The sequence below is a fragment of the Hyperolius riggenbachi genome, chromosome 4 (assembly GCF_040937935.1).
Source record: "Hyperolius riggenbachi isolate aHypRig1 chromosome 4, aHypRig1.pri, whole genome shotgun sequence".
NCBI classification, from domain to species: Eukaryota; Metazoa; Chordata; class Amphibia; order Anura; family Hyperoliidae; genus Hyperolius; species Hyperolius riggenbachi.
In genome coordinates this window covers 427,700,478-427,714,904 of record NC_090649.1, presented here as the reverse complement: position 1 = coordinate 427,714,904, position 14,427 = coordinate 427,700,478, and the positions used below count along the sequence as shown (strand labels likewise).

Below are 14,427 nucleotides of genomic sequence, written 5' to 3'. Positions count from 1 at the left end.
CCAAGGGACGGATCAGAGCAAACTATCTGTTTGTTTTGCGTGATGTTCCACAACGTGAACCCTGCGATTACATGCTGGTCTTATTAGTCAAAAAGGAAGAGAAAAGAAATAGAAAAATAAAGTCGCCAAATAACCGCTCTAAAATATTGAAACGTTAAAAAAAAAAATAAAAAAAAAAAATGAAAATGGACAAGCTCAGGCAATACATAAATCAATAGTGGCTGGATAGGGTACTGGCTAAGGACTCTGTCTCTGACACAGGAGACCTCGGCTCTTCCTGTTCAGTAAGCCAGCACCTATTCAGTAAGGAGTCATTGGGCTAGAATACCTAACACTGCTACTGCCTACTGAGCACACCCTATTGGCTGCAGCTCTGGAGCTTTGAGTCCACCAGGAGAAAAGAACAATTTAAATGTTGTGTCTTTGTCTTGTCTTAACTAATAATGAATTATATTCTTTCTTGATATAATAACCTACGGGCAGGTCTATTAAAGGACCACTATTGCAAAAAAAAGTAGGTCGTTAAAATCTGACAGAACCGACAGGTTTTGGGCCAGTCCATCTCCTCATGGGGGAGTCTCAGGGTTTTGTTTGTTTTCAACAGAATTTCCTGAACAGCAGTTTAACTGCCAAAATAGTAAGATACCACCCACCCTCCCTACTCAGTTGCACACTATTTTGTTGTCCGTTAGACTTTGCAACTGCTGTTCAGGAAATGCTGTTGATAACAAGAAAACCCTGAGAATCCCCCATGTGGAGATGGACTGGCTCAAAACCTGTGGGTTCAGTCAGATTTTAACTGTCTACTTTTGTTTTCATTATTATTATTATTTATTGTATTTATAAAGCGCCAACATATTACGCAGCCCTGGACAATAGATAAATGGGTTAACATACAAGGTAGAACACACAGTAAACTCACAACAAAACAAGATCATGCAAATGATTTGATAACAATACAGTGTCATAGGTCAAAATAGAGACTGTTCTAGTCCACGAGAGGGGTGATTGTCAGGAAAGCCCCATACACACGTCAGATTTTTATAAACGCCAGGCGGATCGCTCAAGACCAGTCTTATCAGGTGAACGACGGACTGTACACACGCCTGATTTGCCGTCCGAACGACTGAAGGACGGGACGTCCAAACGACCCGTCGTTTAAAAAAATCTGATGTGTGTATGGGCCTTAAGACTGCATAATCAAGCTGGAAACACTAGGGAGGAGGGCCCTGCCAGAGGCTTATAATCTAAAGGGTGGGCGGGGAGACAATAGGCACATCTTTTGAGAGGGTGTCTAACAGAACATATTATGGTGCTGGTGTAGAAGGGTTTGCGAGCATGAAAAGGTGAGTCTTGGGAGCTTGTTTGAAGGTATTAACGGTGGGGGCGAGTTTGATGGCTGGTGGGAGTGAGTTCCAGAGAGTAGGGGCAGCCCTGGTGAAGTCCTGCAATCGTGCATGTGACTGGGATATGCGTGGTGCGACTAGGCAATAGTGGTCCTTTTAATTTTGAGCAAGGAAAATTGGAGCAAAACTGATGCTCAGGTCAATAGATTTTTGCTCTAGTTTTCCTTGCACTGGTATACATAAACCTGTCCTCTTCCTTTCATATTTACTTCCTGTGTCACTGCTGTGAAAAAGGAAATAGAACTTTGCAAGACTTGTGCTTCAGTGTGTGGTTTTGAATGTGGTGGTATGATCATCTCAAGATGTATAATTACCAGTAAGGGATAGTTCAGACGGGCATCTGAAGCAGCATTCCAGTGTCTTGGTCAAATGTTTTTCTGCATGCATGCAGTCGCAACACAGTAGGTGTGGGCTACAAACAGAGAAAAAGTAGTATTGCTATGGCAAAAAAAGTTGCATTGCATTAGTGCGTCAGTTTCAATGCCATTTAACACTACTTGACGCATTCAGTGTGTAAGGGCCCTTAAAGTGAACCTCCAGATAAGAAATCTACTCAGCAGCACTGAGAAGGCTTGGTGTTTAACAGTTTCACAGCATTAGAACTTTGTTTTTCTTACCCAAACCTCATTTTTAGCTGCACAGAAGAAAACTGCCCGGGCATTTTTCCCCTGATGCTGTGCAAAGCATGATGGGATTTCTGATGTTGTTGTTGTTCTCCTTCTTCTGTTTTTGGCACAAATTTGTTTTTTTTTTATTTTGAATTTGAGATTTGAAGCCTAGCGCGTGCAGCTTGGAGTGGTGATCAAGACACAGGACAATTGGACCTGTATGTCATGCTTCCTGTTGCCTCCTTTCAACCAAAAAGATGGCTGCCCCCATGAAAAAGATCGATGCCCCCATTTGCCTGTTCTTTTAAAACAGGGTGGGTAAGAGATGACATGACCGAACTATTTTAATTACCATAACTAATGTAACTTAATGACAGTATGTTTGTTTAGGCTGAAGTTCCCCTTTCATGTAAACAAGACCTGAATCATTATTTGAGCCATCATGTTACAGCGCTGGCGGGGACTCTGCCAGCTTTGAGTTGGGTATCCACTTATCGGAGCCTATCCACATAAAATAAGCTTTGCAGCAGAGGCCAAGGAAATATTTGTGTCATTAAAGTGAAGAACTGAACACATAACACAGAAGTGAACACACACCACAACTGTCATTTCTGAGCCACATCTTATTTTCTGTTTATTGCAGCCCTTAATACCAGGATGTATTTATATACAGTGTTTATACTAGGAAGAACCACAAAAGCAGAGCAGTGCCAGCAGATGTCAGCTTGCCTAAAGGGCCAATAAACTGTCCAGAAACTGGCACATATTAGGAAATAAGTTTGTGCACTCGTGTAGCAGCAGCAGCAGAAGAGGTGAGGATCTATATTAGGCCATGATACTGGATGTGGCCACCTGTCTCCTGCCTTCAGTAATGCTTGTCTTTTTTTCTCCTCATATGTCAGTTGCTAGCATCCTGCATCACAATGGGGCTGTTATATGAAAGTGTCTGCTCCTGTGACCTGTACTTTCACTGCACTGACCCCTTCTTCATGAAAAAAGGGTGAAAGGACTCTTTATACATGTCGGTCTCTGCTTGCTGCACCCCTCAGGCCCCTTTCACACTAGAGCCGTCTTCATTGTGTTGTGTTACCTTTTTTTACCGCAGGGTAACGCTAAAGCAATGAAAGTCTATTGGACATTTCATACCTGAGGCGGTGTGATGCGCCGGAAGCATCACATCTAGCGTGAAAGCATCAGTGCATTATGGGCCCACATCCGCGGTGACGTGCATTGACTTGAAAACATTTAAGTCAATGGTGCTGCAGATATTTAAATTTTTTCCACGGTGCGCATGCACAAGTTTTTTTAAATGCACTTGATTGCAATGCCTATTTCCGCCACAGGAAGTGAGTGCTAGAGAGCCTCACTCACTGATTTGAATTGATGCCAAGAACATGAAGGCTCATTACCATCCAGCAAATACAAGTGGGAGAGGTAGGGTCATTTCACTTTGGCATTTTTAAGCCAAATGGATCCAGTAAAGCGGATCCGGTCTCCGCTTCACCGGATCCATAAGGCTTGTTCACACTGGCAAACGGATCCATGAAAACGGATCTGCCCACTGGTCGATTGGATCAGTTTTCACTCCGTTGCTCTCCAGTCTTCCAATGAGCAGGCGGTTGAGGGAGTAGTCACTTACCCAGGTTTCCATCTTTCTGCAATTGTGTCCCAGGTTGCTCCACGTGACTCCCACGTTCCCTCCTCCAACCCAGAAGCAGGAAGTGTGGCAGTCACTTGATGCAACGTGGGATGTAACAGGAAGATGGATGCCTAGGTAAGTAACCCTCCCTCACCCGCCCACTCACACTTGCATCCCTACATCCTCCCAGAACACCCCCAATAGAGCATCCCCTCCCCCCACCCCCAGTAGAGCATCCCCACTTTCCCTTCAGATCAAATCCCAATCCCCCCCCCCTCCCCCCTCGTCCCGTGGATTTTGTCTGTAAATGGTACGTTTCTTCACTAGTGTGAAGAAATGTTCCGTTCTCCCATTGCCCATAATGCAGTGCTTCAGCATTTGTTTCCGGTCCTCCGGGCTCATCGGTCCGGAAGGATAGGTGCTGCAGTAAACTTGCGGTCGGATCGTGTGGAACGGATCCATTCAAACGTAAGCATGTGAACGGCTCCATATTTATCACTGGATCTGTGCGCATCCGTTCTGTTTGTACAGTATCCATTCCGTTCCGATCCGGGAACGGACCTTTTTTTAATGCATGTGTGAAACGGGCGTTAGGAACCTGCACAAAGGCTTACAAGAGAGGAGAGAAAGGGAGGGGTTTACAAGAGCTGTGCTTCCCAGCATTTTCCACGGGGCCTGCAGTGAACAAAAAATGAGCAGGCCTACACTGGCAATGTTCTTCTATTGGCCAGTTCACACCACTATGATTTTGACTTGTTCTTTTTGTCTGTTTTTTTTTTAAAAAAGTTAATCTTTCTGAACTGTGGACTGCATTGCTGTTCATCGTATGAATGATACGTATCCACTCTGAAGTGGCATCAGGGAGAGGAAAGCTGTTATGAATATTGTAAAAAAAAATGTACTCATAATGTTATTTTCATCTTTATTTCTATTTGGTGAGGCATTTGTGTACAGTCAGCGGTGCTGATGTTTACCAGTGGGGTTGACTACAATACTCTTCAAGTATACTAATGGCGACTATGTGTTTTACAGTCTTTAAAAGTGAATGTCAGTTATAGTATTGCTTTATTCAGTTTGAGTGTGCAGCAGGCAATAAACAGTTGTAAGTGCTCTAACCTGTAGCATCCTATAAGCAGCCTTGTCTTGGCTGACAGAAGGCTTCTGATTGGCTATTACGGGTTACCACACATCCTTACTCTTAGCGGCAGCCAATTATTTACCACAGTTAAATATTACTGAAAGGCTTCACTTGAAATCCTTGCCGACACTTGGTACAGGACACAGGGCCACAACCCTGAGAAATAACAATCCTTATCACAGGATGCTTTAGCTCTGATATTCACTTCCACAGTTCATTATTTTCCCTGTGGGTCAACATTGCAGGTATAAAATTCGCTGTGCATTTTCTCATTTTATAGTGCGCTCTCAGTACACTGACTGCAAGACGTGACATTGAGGAACATTATGTTCCAGGGTCTGCATCTTCGTGTTTGTCCCTCGTTAACTGTGTTCTTCACATCAGACATTTAGCATCTGAAGTTCTGTCACACATGAAACCTTAACCGTTGTGTTGGGCATTGTGGCAGTGAAGGGGTCGATGCTGAGGTGTGGCATTTTTCCACCTACTGTAAGCACTCCTTGTGTTCAGACGATATCAGATTATTGGGGGCTTCACCTACGAACTTTTCAGTGTGAATCCATTTCAATTTTCTAATCTTTAACACACGGCACATTGTTTGCGTCGCCTGGCAACCGTTTCTAGCAGGAGATGGAATATTCGTGACACAATAAAGTAACTGGGACCTAGCAGGATTGTCACCTGGCCTTGGAATCTGGGTGATGTCCTGACAGGGAGGGTCATGTGGTATGAGAGGACAGATGAACAGAGGCTGCTGTGTTTCTCTTGACCGCTAACAGCAAAAAAAGAAATATTCCAACAGGTGGCTACATAGAGTGTATATGATGGAGATGTGTCCCTTTTCAGCCTCCATACCACTTACTAGGGTTGGTAAAGGAGATGCTATAAATATCAGCTTGCATGCAGACTTGAAGTAAATTGCATGCAGCTTGCAACTGGGCCAATTAAAATTGACAGGAAGCGATTGGCAGTTTTCAAACTGCATACATTTTGCTTGAATTATTTTTCATCCTTCCGGCTAATGGAATGGACTAATCAAATGTATCATCTGCATCTTTACCGCTTACTACATCAGTGTGGTTTTGGTCTTGAAAAAGGTGACATCAGTGGTCCTCTCTTTCCAGCCATACTGCCCTTCAGGCTTTGTCATTATGGAAAGATCTATTTGTTGCATTAGAGCCAGTTCACACCTGCTCTAAAAACGTATCCTTTGCTCCGTTCTTCAGCCCGGATCAAAACCGGAGCCACGGATAGCAATGTTAAAATAGCAGCCGTCTTCACCCAACCAAAAAACGGATCTGTCTGCGTTTAGGGGGATTTGTGTTTATAACCTGAACGGACAATCCGGATTTGCATTTGCAGCATTTTCCCAGACCGCACATGGATCCAGATACACGGAGGGGTAGTGGAGAGCAGTGCATATATGGATCTCCCTCTACACAGGCTATTTTTGCACACAAAACTGAAGGAGATATGCATTGCCTACTGCCTGATCCTCCCCTTCACGTCACCCAAATAGTTATCCCCCAGGTAACCTGAGGGGGTAGCAGCCAGGACGGGGGGAGGGGGGAGTAGCGGGCACCTGGTTCTCCCTGTCCCCGCTCCCTCTCCAGCTATTTGTGGCAAAAAGTAAGAGTGAGCGAGAGGGGACGTAATTATCTGTCTACCTCTGCTCGCTGCGTGAGTTCCGGCAATGCCGCCCACTAGAGGGCAGCATTGCAGGAAGTCATGTTGAGCAGAGGAAGTAAGGCGCTTCCCTGCTCGCTCGCCCTTTACTTTTGCCACAAATAGCTGGAGGGGGAGCGGCTACGGGGGGACCCAGGTGAGGGAGGGGGGTGCGACCCTCCTCCCCGCCGCTGTGCCCGCTAACTGTCCCTCCCCCCCTCCGTCCTGGCTGGTACCCCCCCAGGTTACCTGGGGGACACCTATTGGGGTCCTGGCTGCAGCCATCCATTTTTGGGGGGAAGAAAAAAAAAAGCAAACAGATCAAAAACGTTTGCTGCAAAAAGGCAGCATGGATCCGTTTGCATTCAGGTTTTCAATGCCAGAATCACGGACTGCAGGTTCCGTTCTGCAGATGGACATAGTGTGGGCCTAGCCCTAAAACTATGGATATTTTTGTTTTACTTAAATGACCACCATTGCGAAAATTGTAAAATTCATTTAAAAACACAGGAATAAGAAGTTTGTTTCTTACAGAGTAAAATGAGCTAGTGGTAATATGTTGTCCTAAAATTGCAAAATCTGTGTACTCAAAAGCTGATGAAGGTAAAATAATTAAAAGTACCCTTTACAATACTTAAAGGACACATGATGGACAAATAATGCAGATTGCCTGGATAATACCTTTAGCCACAGGCCCTGAACAAGCATGCTGCAGTTCAGGTGTATGACATTTTTGTCAAATCTGACAAAATTAGCTGCATGCTTGTTTCTGGATTCAGGCACTACTGCAGCCAAATAGATCAGCTGGGCTGTCAGGCAACTGGCATTGTTCAAAAAGAAATACATTTGGCAGCCTACCTATAATTCTCACTTCAAGTTCCCTTTAACTTATTTTATGTTAGACGTGTAATAACAAGACTACACTTATCTGCATACTAAGCAGGACCCACCCTACTACTACATTTCATGCGAGTTTTTCAAAAACTGATGCACACCCAGTGTTAATCAATCGATGGTTCACGGTGTTTCCGTTTGTGTCGTATGCATGGAAAATTTCAGCCTGTAGCATTTTTCTTTTAGACGCACTGAAATCTGATCGATTTGTATAGGAGTGGTCAGAAAATTGATCAGTAAAACAATCAAAATCAGATCGGATCTGTTGGAAATTATTGATCAACCCATCTATCTGATAGGAAATTGCATAGTGTATTCCCAGCATAGGCTAGCATTCGCATACAAACCTGCACGGTATCCGAAAATCCGCATGCAAAGATGTGTGTGTGTTTCCTGCATGCAAGTACAAACCAAATCCTATCTCTTTCATTGGAGGGTAATTGCTCCAAAAATGCTACAGGACTCGCAATTGTGATTTGGCCAAATCGCAATAATGCTTAAAGATGCTGCTGCTTTTTTTTTTTTTCTACTAAAATTGTATTTATTGCAATAGGCTGTAGAAATGTTAATACATGCAAAATAATAATCAGAAAGCACAGTACTTTATAAAACTAAATAACATTTTTGAACATGGTACCGAATAAACATATTCAGGTTGGGACTCAGCAGACAGGGCAATAAATATACAGGCTGTAATGCGTCTCAACTGTCAAACTAAATAGAAATGTATTGACTTATTGAGAAGCAGAGATCCCAGTATATCCAAATCTTAGGAAGCTTTCACACTATGGACATTGCATTGCACATCCTGAAACCCTTGGCTTAGTAGCACAGGCATAATTTATTCTTCAGGCCACTCAGTTTTGTCACAAATTGCCCTACGTGGTGGTTACTTGCGCTTGCTGGTAGTGAATGAACACCAGCTTGGGGGAAGCACAATCCTGTCAGTGTCAGTGGCTTTGAGAGGCAACAACAAGGCGGCAGGTACTGTATAGGCTCAAACACACATCCAACATAATGCATAACCAACCGCACAACATGACCTACCGCACAATAAGCTTGTTACACGATAAGTATGTACATACACACACCAACCAACTAAACAACCACCTCACTTTAACCTTCCTGGCGGTAACCCCAAACGTAGTTCGGGGTAAGCCGCGCAGGAGGTTTTCTCCGGCTCTGCTCTGCCGATTTTCTTACTTTTTTTTTTTGCTGGACGCAGCTAGCACTTTGCTAGCTGCGCCAGCACACTGATCGCCGCCGCCCCGCGCCCGATCGCCGCTATCCGTTGCGGCGCGCGGGCCCCCCCCCCCCCAGACCCCGTGCGCTGCCTGGCCAATCAGTGCCAGGCAGCGCCGAGGGGTGGATCGGGACTCCCAATGACGTCGCTGACGTCGGTGACGTCATCCCGCCCCGTCGCCATGGCGACGGGGGAAGCCCTCCAGGAAATCCCGTTCATTGAACGGGATTTCCTGATCGGAGATCGCCGAAGGCGATCGAAGCGGGCAGGGGGATGCCGCTGAGCAGCGGCTATCATGTAGCGAGCCCTGGGCTCGCTACATGATTTAAAAAAACAAAACAAAAAAAAAAACTGCCGTGCTGCCTCCTGGCGGTATTTTTCATACCGCCAGGAGGGTTAAAGGAATCGTCAGGAAAAAAAGTTTACCAGCCTCATACCAGCCTCATACAGCTATCTTGTGCCCTCGTAGTCACTCACTGCTGCTCCGGTCCCCCGCCGCCAGCAAGTTTTGATTTTGCCGACCTCTAGGTCGGCGGGCCACCACGCGTACATTTGTACACATCCCTGCTGGTGCAGGAAAATTAACACATACATTTTTACGTGTTAGTGGTGCAATGCGTACATTTTTAAAGGGACTCCGAGCTCAACCTAAAAAGCAAAATAGTACTCACCCGGGGCTTTCTCCAGCCCAGAGCTGGTCAGGAGGTCCCACGACGGCGTCCTGGCTCCTCTCCTAGGCCCCGCTCCGGAATGGCTGACCGGCGGCAGCCCGGCGACACTCGGCAGAGTGTCTGGCTACTTCTTCCACGTATGATGTGGCTGACGTCACGACGCCGGCCACCTCGCGTCATCATGGCGGCCGGTGTGAAAGTACTGCGCATGCGCGATTAAAGCACGCATGCGCCGTACTGCCACGCCGGCCGCCGTGATGACGCGAGGGGCCGGCGTCGTGACGTCAGCCGCATCATACGCAGAAGGAGCCCGACACTCGCCCGAGTGTCGCCGGGTTGCCACCGCTCAGCCATTCCGGAGCGGGGCCTAGGAGAGGAGCCAGGACCCCGTCGTGGGACCTCCCAACCAGCACTGGGCTGGAGAAAGCCCCGGGTGAGTACTATTTTGCTTTTTAGGTTGAGCTCGGAGTCCCTTTAAAAAGGTATGTGTTAATGTTCCTGCACCAGTGAGAATGCGTACAAATGAGGTCGACAAAAACAAAACTAGCTGGCAGCGGGGGACCGGAGCAGCAGTGAGGGACTACGAAGGGTACAGGATGGCTGCATGGGGCTGGTAGAAGCCTGACGATTCCTTTAAATACTATGTGCAAAAGCTAAATGACAAACTGCACAACATGTCTGCATTCAAAAACAACAAAGTTGTTCCAAAGACTTGTACACACAAGCCAACCTGCATGATATTGGGCAGGTTGATCCACTGGTTGGATCTGGCAAACAACTTGTTATAAGTTAGTCGTCTGGTTGTTTGCCAGCCGTACAGACATCCAACTATCTTCCAGCAGACGGAATTTAAAAGATAGTTGGGCAGATTGTTGGGACGCGAATCTGGCCAAATGAGTAATGTCCCAATATTGAAACTTCTACAGTTAACGGGAGGCAACCAAGACAGCATCTTGATCCACCAAGGGTGCAATATCCAACCGAGAGAAAAGCCACTGTGACACAATATGTCAGGCACTGGAAACCTACAACACACTGGAACATTGGGTACTCCATATTTTTTATATGTGGCTCTATTTGAGGGTTTTGTGTTTAACACCTTTCGACTCCAAGTCCTTTGGGTCGCAATGGAAAATATCACTGCATTGCAACGCAATGATATTCCTAAGGGACATTCCAAATTGAGTGCTGTGCGGCAGGCTCCGACGCAGTAATGCACGGTATGCGGTGCATTACCTAAGTAACTTGTACGTTCACAGTGAATGTGAGGCATCCTTTCATTGTACTGTGTACCTCACTGTATGGTTGCAGCACAACGGAAACGCGGAGTACGTCTGTTGGGCTACATTTAGTTGCGAACTTATCATTGTACTGTATACCTCACTGTATGGTTGCTGCACAGCGGTAACATGCGATGTGTCTGTTCGCCTACGGTCAGTTGCAATCCTATCGCTACGCAACAGACTGTGGAAGGTTCCTTATTCTCCCAAATCCTGACCCAAATTCTTCAAATCACAAATGAACATAAGGCAAGTTCCCCTCAATTGTGCTTTAGAGTTAAACTGACTCCGAGGTTACAGAATACTTTCTGACTTTACCAGTGTTTCTTGGCTAGCATTAGGAGCTCTCTGGTTGAATTGCTTTCACATGCTTTTTTTTAATAAGCGCAGCAGTTTAATTGCAATGTGCCAGTTATAACTCACATTTGTTATTTCTTTTCTTGGAAAGTCATTGCAGCAATCAGCCAGTGTCTGTTTTCCTACGGTGTGAGTAACATGCAGAGGGGGGCTCTATTGATGCTTTCCACGCAGGTTACTCTCCACAGCAACATCTCACTCTACCCAAATAGCTGTTCACTTGCATACAACATCAGATCCTTGGAGCATTTAGTGCCAACGGGGTGCTTTTCTGTTTGGTTACAGAAAGGAGATCAGAGGAACTGAAGTAAAAAGGAAACCCAGCGGCATCAGTGTTCAGAGTGACTGATCTTGTACAAAACATCTAAGATGACAAGGGAGAGCGTCAGTTCACTAAGAGCGGGTAGCGTGGATTAACAGCTGCTGCACCTCATCCTTGATGTAACATTAACTGAATTCAGTCTACAGACCTTGCAAAGTGCTGAAACAAGAACTTCTCTTCTAAATAAAACGTGGCTGAGACCTTCACTCTCACGTGTCGGGAAAGGCATGCTTGTCACAGGAAGTGCCTGCTTGACCTGTAAAGCTATGGGCACGCTTAAAAGCAAACTGCAGTGTTTTTCTGCTTTTTTTTTTTTTTTTTTAGTTTAGATAGTGTTCTAAGGAGATAGAGCATCTTTTTTCTTATTGCTGCTGTTTCCCCCATCTATGAAAATTTACCTTATTTCCTGTCCAAAGAGGATGTGGATAAATCTCTCCAAAGGTGACCATGGCGATGCAAATCTTTGGATGATTGATCAGAAACAATGGTTCGGCCTTGGTGCAATCAGTATTATAAGGGAAACAATGGTTGATTTGCATATATTCAGCAGTGATGCACTGGGAGACATCTTGGAGCTCCCTCCAACCTGAATTATCGCAAATACTCTGTTTTAAGAAAGCAAACTTTTGTTTTCCATAATTAGTTGGGGAATTGGTTGTCCGAAGAATTGTATCGTTAATGGCCACCTCATGAGTGACTGGTGCGGAAACAAATATAACATACTGTAGATTGTAGAGTGGGGAAGAGTTAGGCTGGTTTCAAACTATAAACCAGCGTCCGCTATCACCTTCACCATCGCACCGTCAAAAACAGGCCTTCAGGGTGTTCCCTGTCTGGCCGCCATCCAAACAGGAAGTGACGAGCGTTTGCTGTCGGTGAGTGCGTAAGTGCACTATACCAAGTGCGTAAGTGCAATATACCCTTGCGCGCCGTGACGTTCAGTTTTTAAAAATCAACATGTCGCCATAGACTAACATGACTTCTGGGCCGCTGCCTATCGTCACATAATCTGCGCGGTAACGTAGTGTGTGTGGATCCAGCATGAACATACCACTGTGTTTACGTTAGGTAGCTTTGCTACAAGTCAGGTATACTTTAAGGTATGTACTTCAGTGTTGCCTTCAGTGATCAGAGCTCTATCATTAGAGCAACCTTTTGGGACACTAGCATAGTACATACCACAGGTTATAACTGACAATCATTTACTGTTTAATGGGCAGGGAGCAGGGGTGACCTAGTCCAGCAATACGAGGTAAGTTGGAAATCAATGTGTATGTCCATCCTCATGTGCTGGTTGCGTTGTTAGGCAGGTGTGCATAAGCTATATTGTCAGCAGAGCCCTCACAGAATGATTGCCTCGGCCAAGTTGTAACATGTATGAGGCTATAGAATCCCTGACATTTTTTTTATTTTCTGTTCACAAATGCACATGGAGATCCCAGGGAAATAATGTGAAGAAAATATCACCAAGGGACAAAGAGGAAGCATTGAAAGCAGTGGCGTAGCTAAGGAGCTTTGGGCCCCGATGCAAGTTTTACAATGGGGCCCCCCCAAGCATTCTATCAATAACAATTGATATGGCGCACCAAAACCTGCCAATGGCAACTACAGTGTCAGAGGTGCAAGAAGGGGATGGGGAACAGCTTGTTAATGATTACCACTATTCAAAGTATCTATAGAAGTGATTATTATGAGCACAGGACCAATAGAGAGCTAATACTACAGTTGAGGGAGGACCCTTTGGGGCCCCTCTGGCCCAAGGGCCCCGATGCGGTCGCAACCTCTGCAACCCCTATTGCTACGCCCCTGATTGAAAGCCACAAAAATGTTCCTTTTCCACTGTTCCCAAAACTAAAGTTAAAAAAAAGTTGGGTTTTGAACTTTTTTCATCAGCATGATTGTGATAGTTTCAGGTGACAGTTAACAACAATCTCTGTACAGACACACTACTGATTTGTTGTAGTGATGGAGGAGGGGATAAACAGGAGGTGCCCTGCTGCGGGAATGTCCATAGAAATTTCCACATAAACTATAGTTGTTGGCCACCATTGATCAACACAATGGATCACCAGTGACCTCATCTGCAACTTCGGGAGACATCTGTATACACTCCAGATTAGAGCAGAATTATTTACCAGGCAACCTAGGCATGAGCTTGGGGCCTACTGGGTGTCAAGGGGCCCATCCACCACCTTATTTGACCTCTCTACACTTCAGTTTAACAAAAAATACCACAAGGGGGCCCGTTACATCTTTATCCATCTCTGCTCCAGATTCTCAAATGAGATGATTCAATGAAAATCCGAGGTGCGTTGGTAACTGTATATGGGAGCAGTGCTCCTCAGCCCATGAAATCCTCCCTTTGTTCCTCTTTAAGTGTCTAGTGTTACAGAAGGAATTATTTTACTGTTCATCAGGTGGATTGAAGGGAATCTGATACTTTCTAGTCTAGGCGCATTTCACTGTTTTAATGGAATTTGCATGTGCTGATCCATCATGCATATATTCCATGAAATTGTTGTAAAACGATTTGACAAGGGAGCATCAGGTTTGCTTCATTGGCTCAGCCTGCTCAGAGCAAGAATGAGTTCTGCTCCTATGTACAACCAAGCCATTGTACTCAAATAACCACACTGCTGGGCTTATGCACACTTAGTTCACTGGATGTTTTTCCCAATGTTATGTATTCCCATTAATCTCTCCATAGATTAGAAATGAATGCAGCCAAACAGAGCTATACACCTATTCTGTGAAGTAGCTGTCAGCAGGCATAATGCTACCCCAAAAATAAAACCGTGTCTTATATACATTTTTGCAACAAAAGATGTGCTAGGGCTTATTTTCAGGTGAGGTCTTATATTTCTATGAACACACAAGTTCCTGTGCTGTCTGTCCTCCTGCCTTCCCCACTGAGCCACCTCTTCCTCTGTTGGATCCACCTCTTGTGTGCTGCTGTGTCCCCCTCTGTACCCGGGTCCTCCTTTGTCCCATATCCCCTATGTCCTCCGCTGTCCCCATGTCCTCCGCTGTCCCCATGTCCTCCGCTGTCCCCATGTCCTCCGCTGTCCCTCATGTCCCCGTGTCCTCCAATGTCCCTCTGCATCCTTCTCTTACTCCCATCTCCATGCCGCACTATCCCCTGTGTCTTTAAATGTCCCCTATGCATCTTCTTTCCCCCAGCTCCATGCCGCTCCAGTCTATGGT

General features: G+C 45.5%; 1 protein-coding gene and 1 long non-coding RNA gene across 6 annotated transcripts in view; both read left to right on the top strand.

Annotated features, from left to right (window-relative positions):
* LOC137570919 (uncharacterized) overlaps nucleotides 1-2,734 on the top strand; it is a 96,853-nt gene extending 94,119 nt beyond the window's left edge. The window contains exon 3 of the long non-coding RNA XR_011031235.1: nucleotides 2,658-2,734. This is a non-coding gene — a long non-coding RNA (uncharacterized lncRNA). The remainder of the gene's footprint in view (nucleotides 1-2,657) is intronic.
* MACROD2 (mono-ADP ribosylhydrolase 2) overlaps nucleotides 1-14,427 on the top strand; it is a 3,010,403-nt gene that overhangs the window by 858,013 nt on the left and 2,137,963 nt on the right. The window lies entirely within an intron of this gene.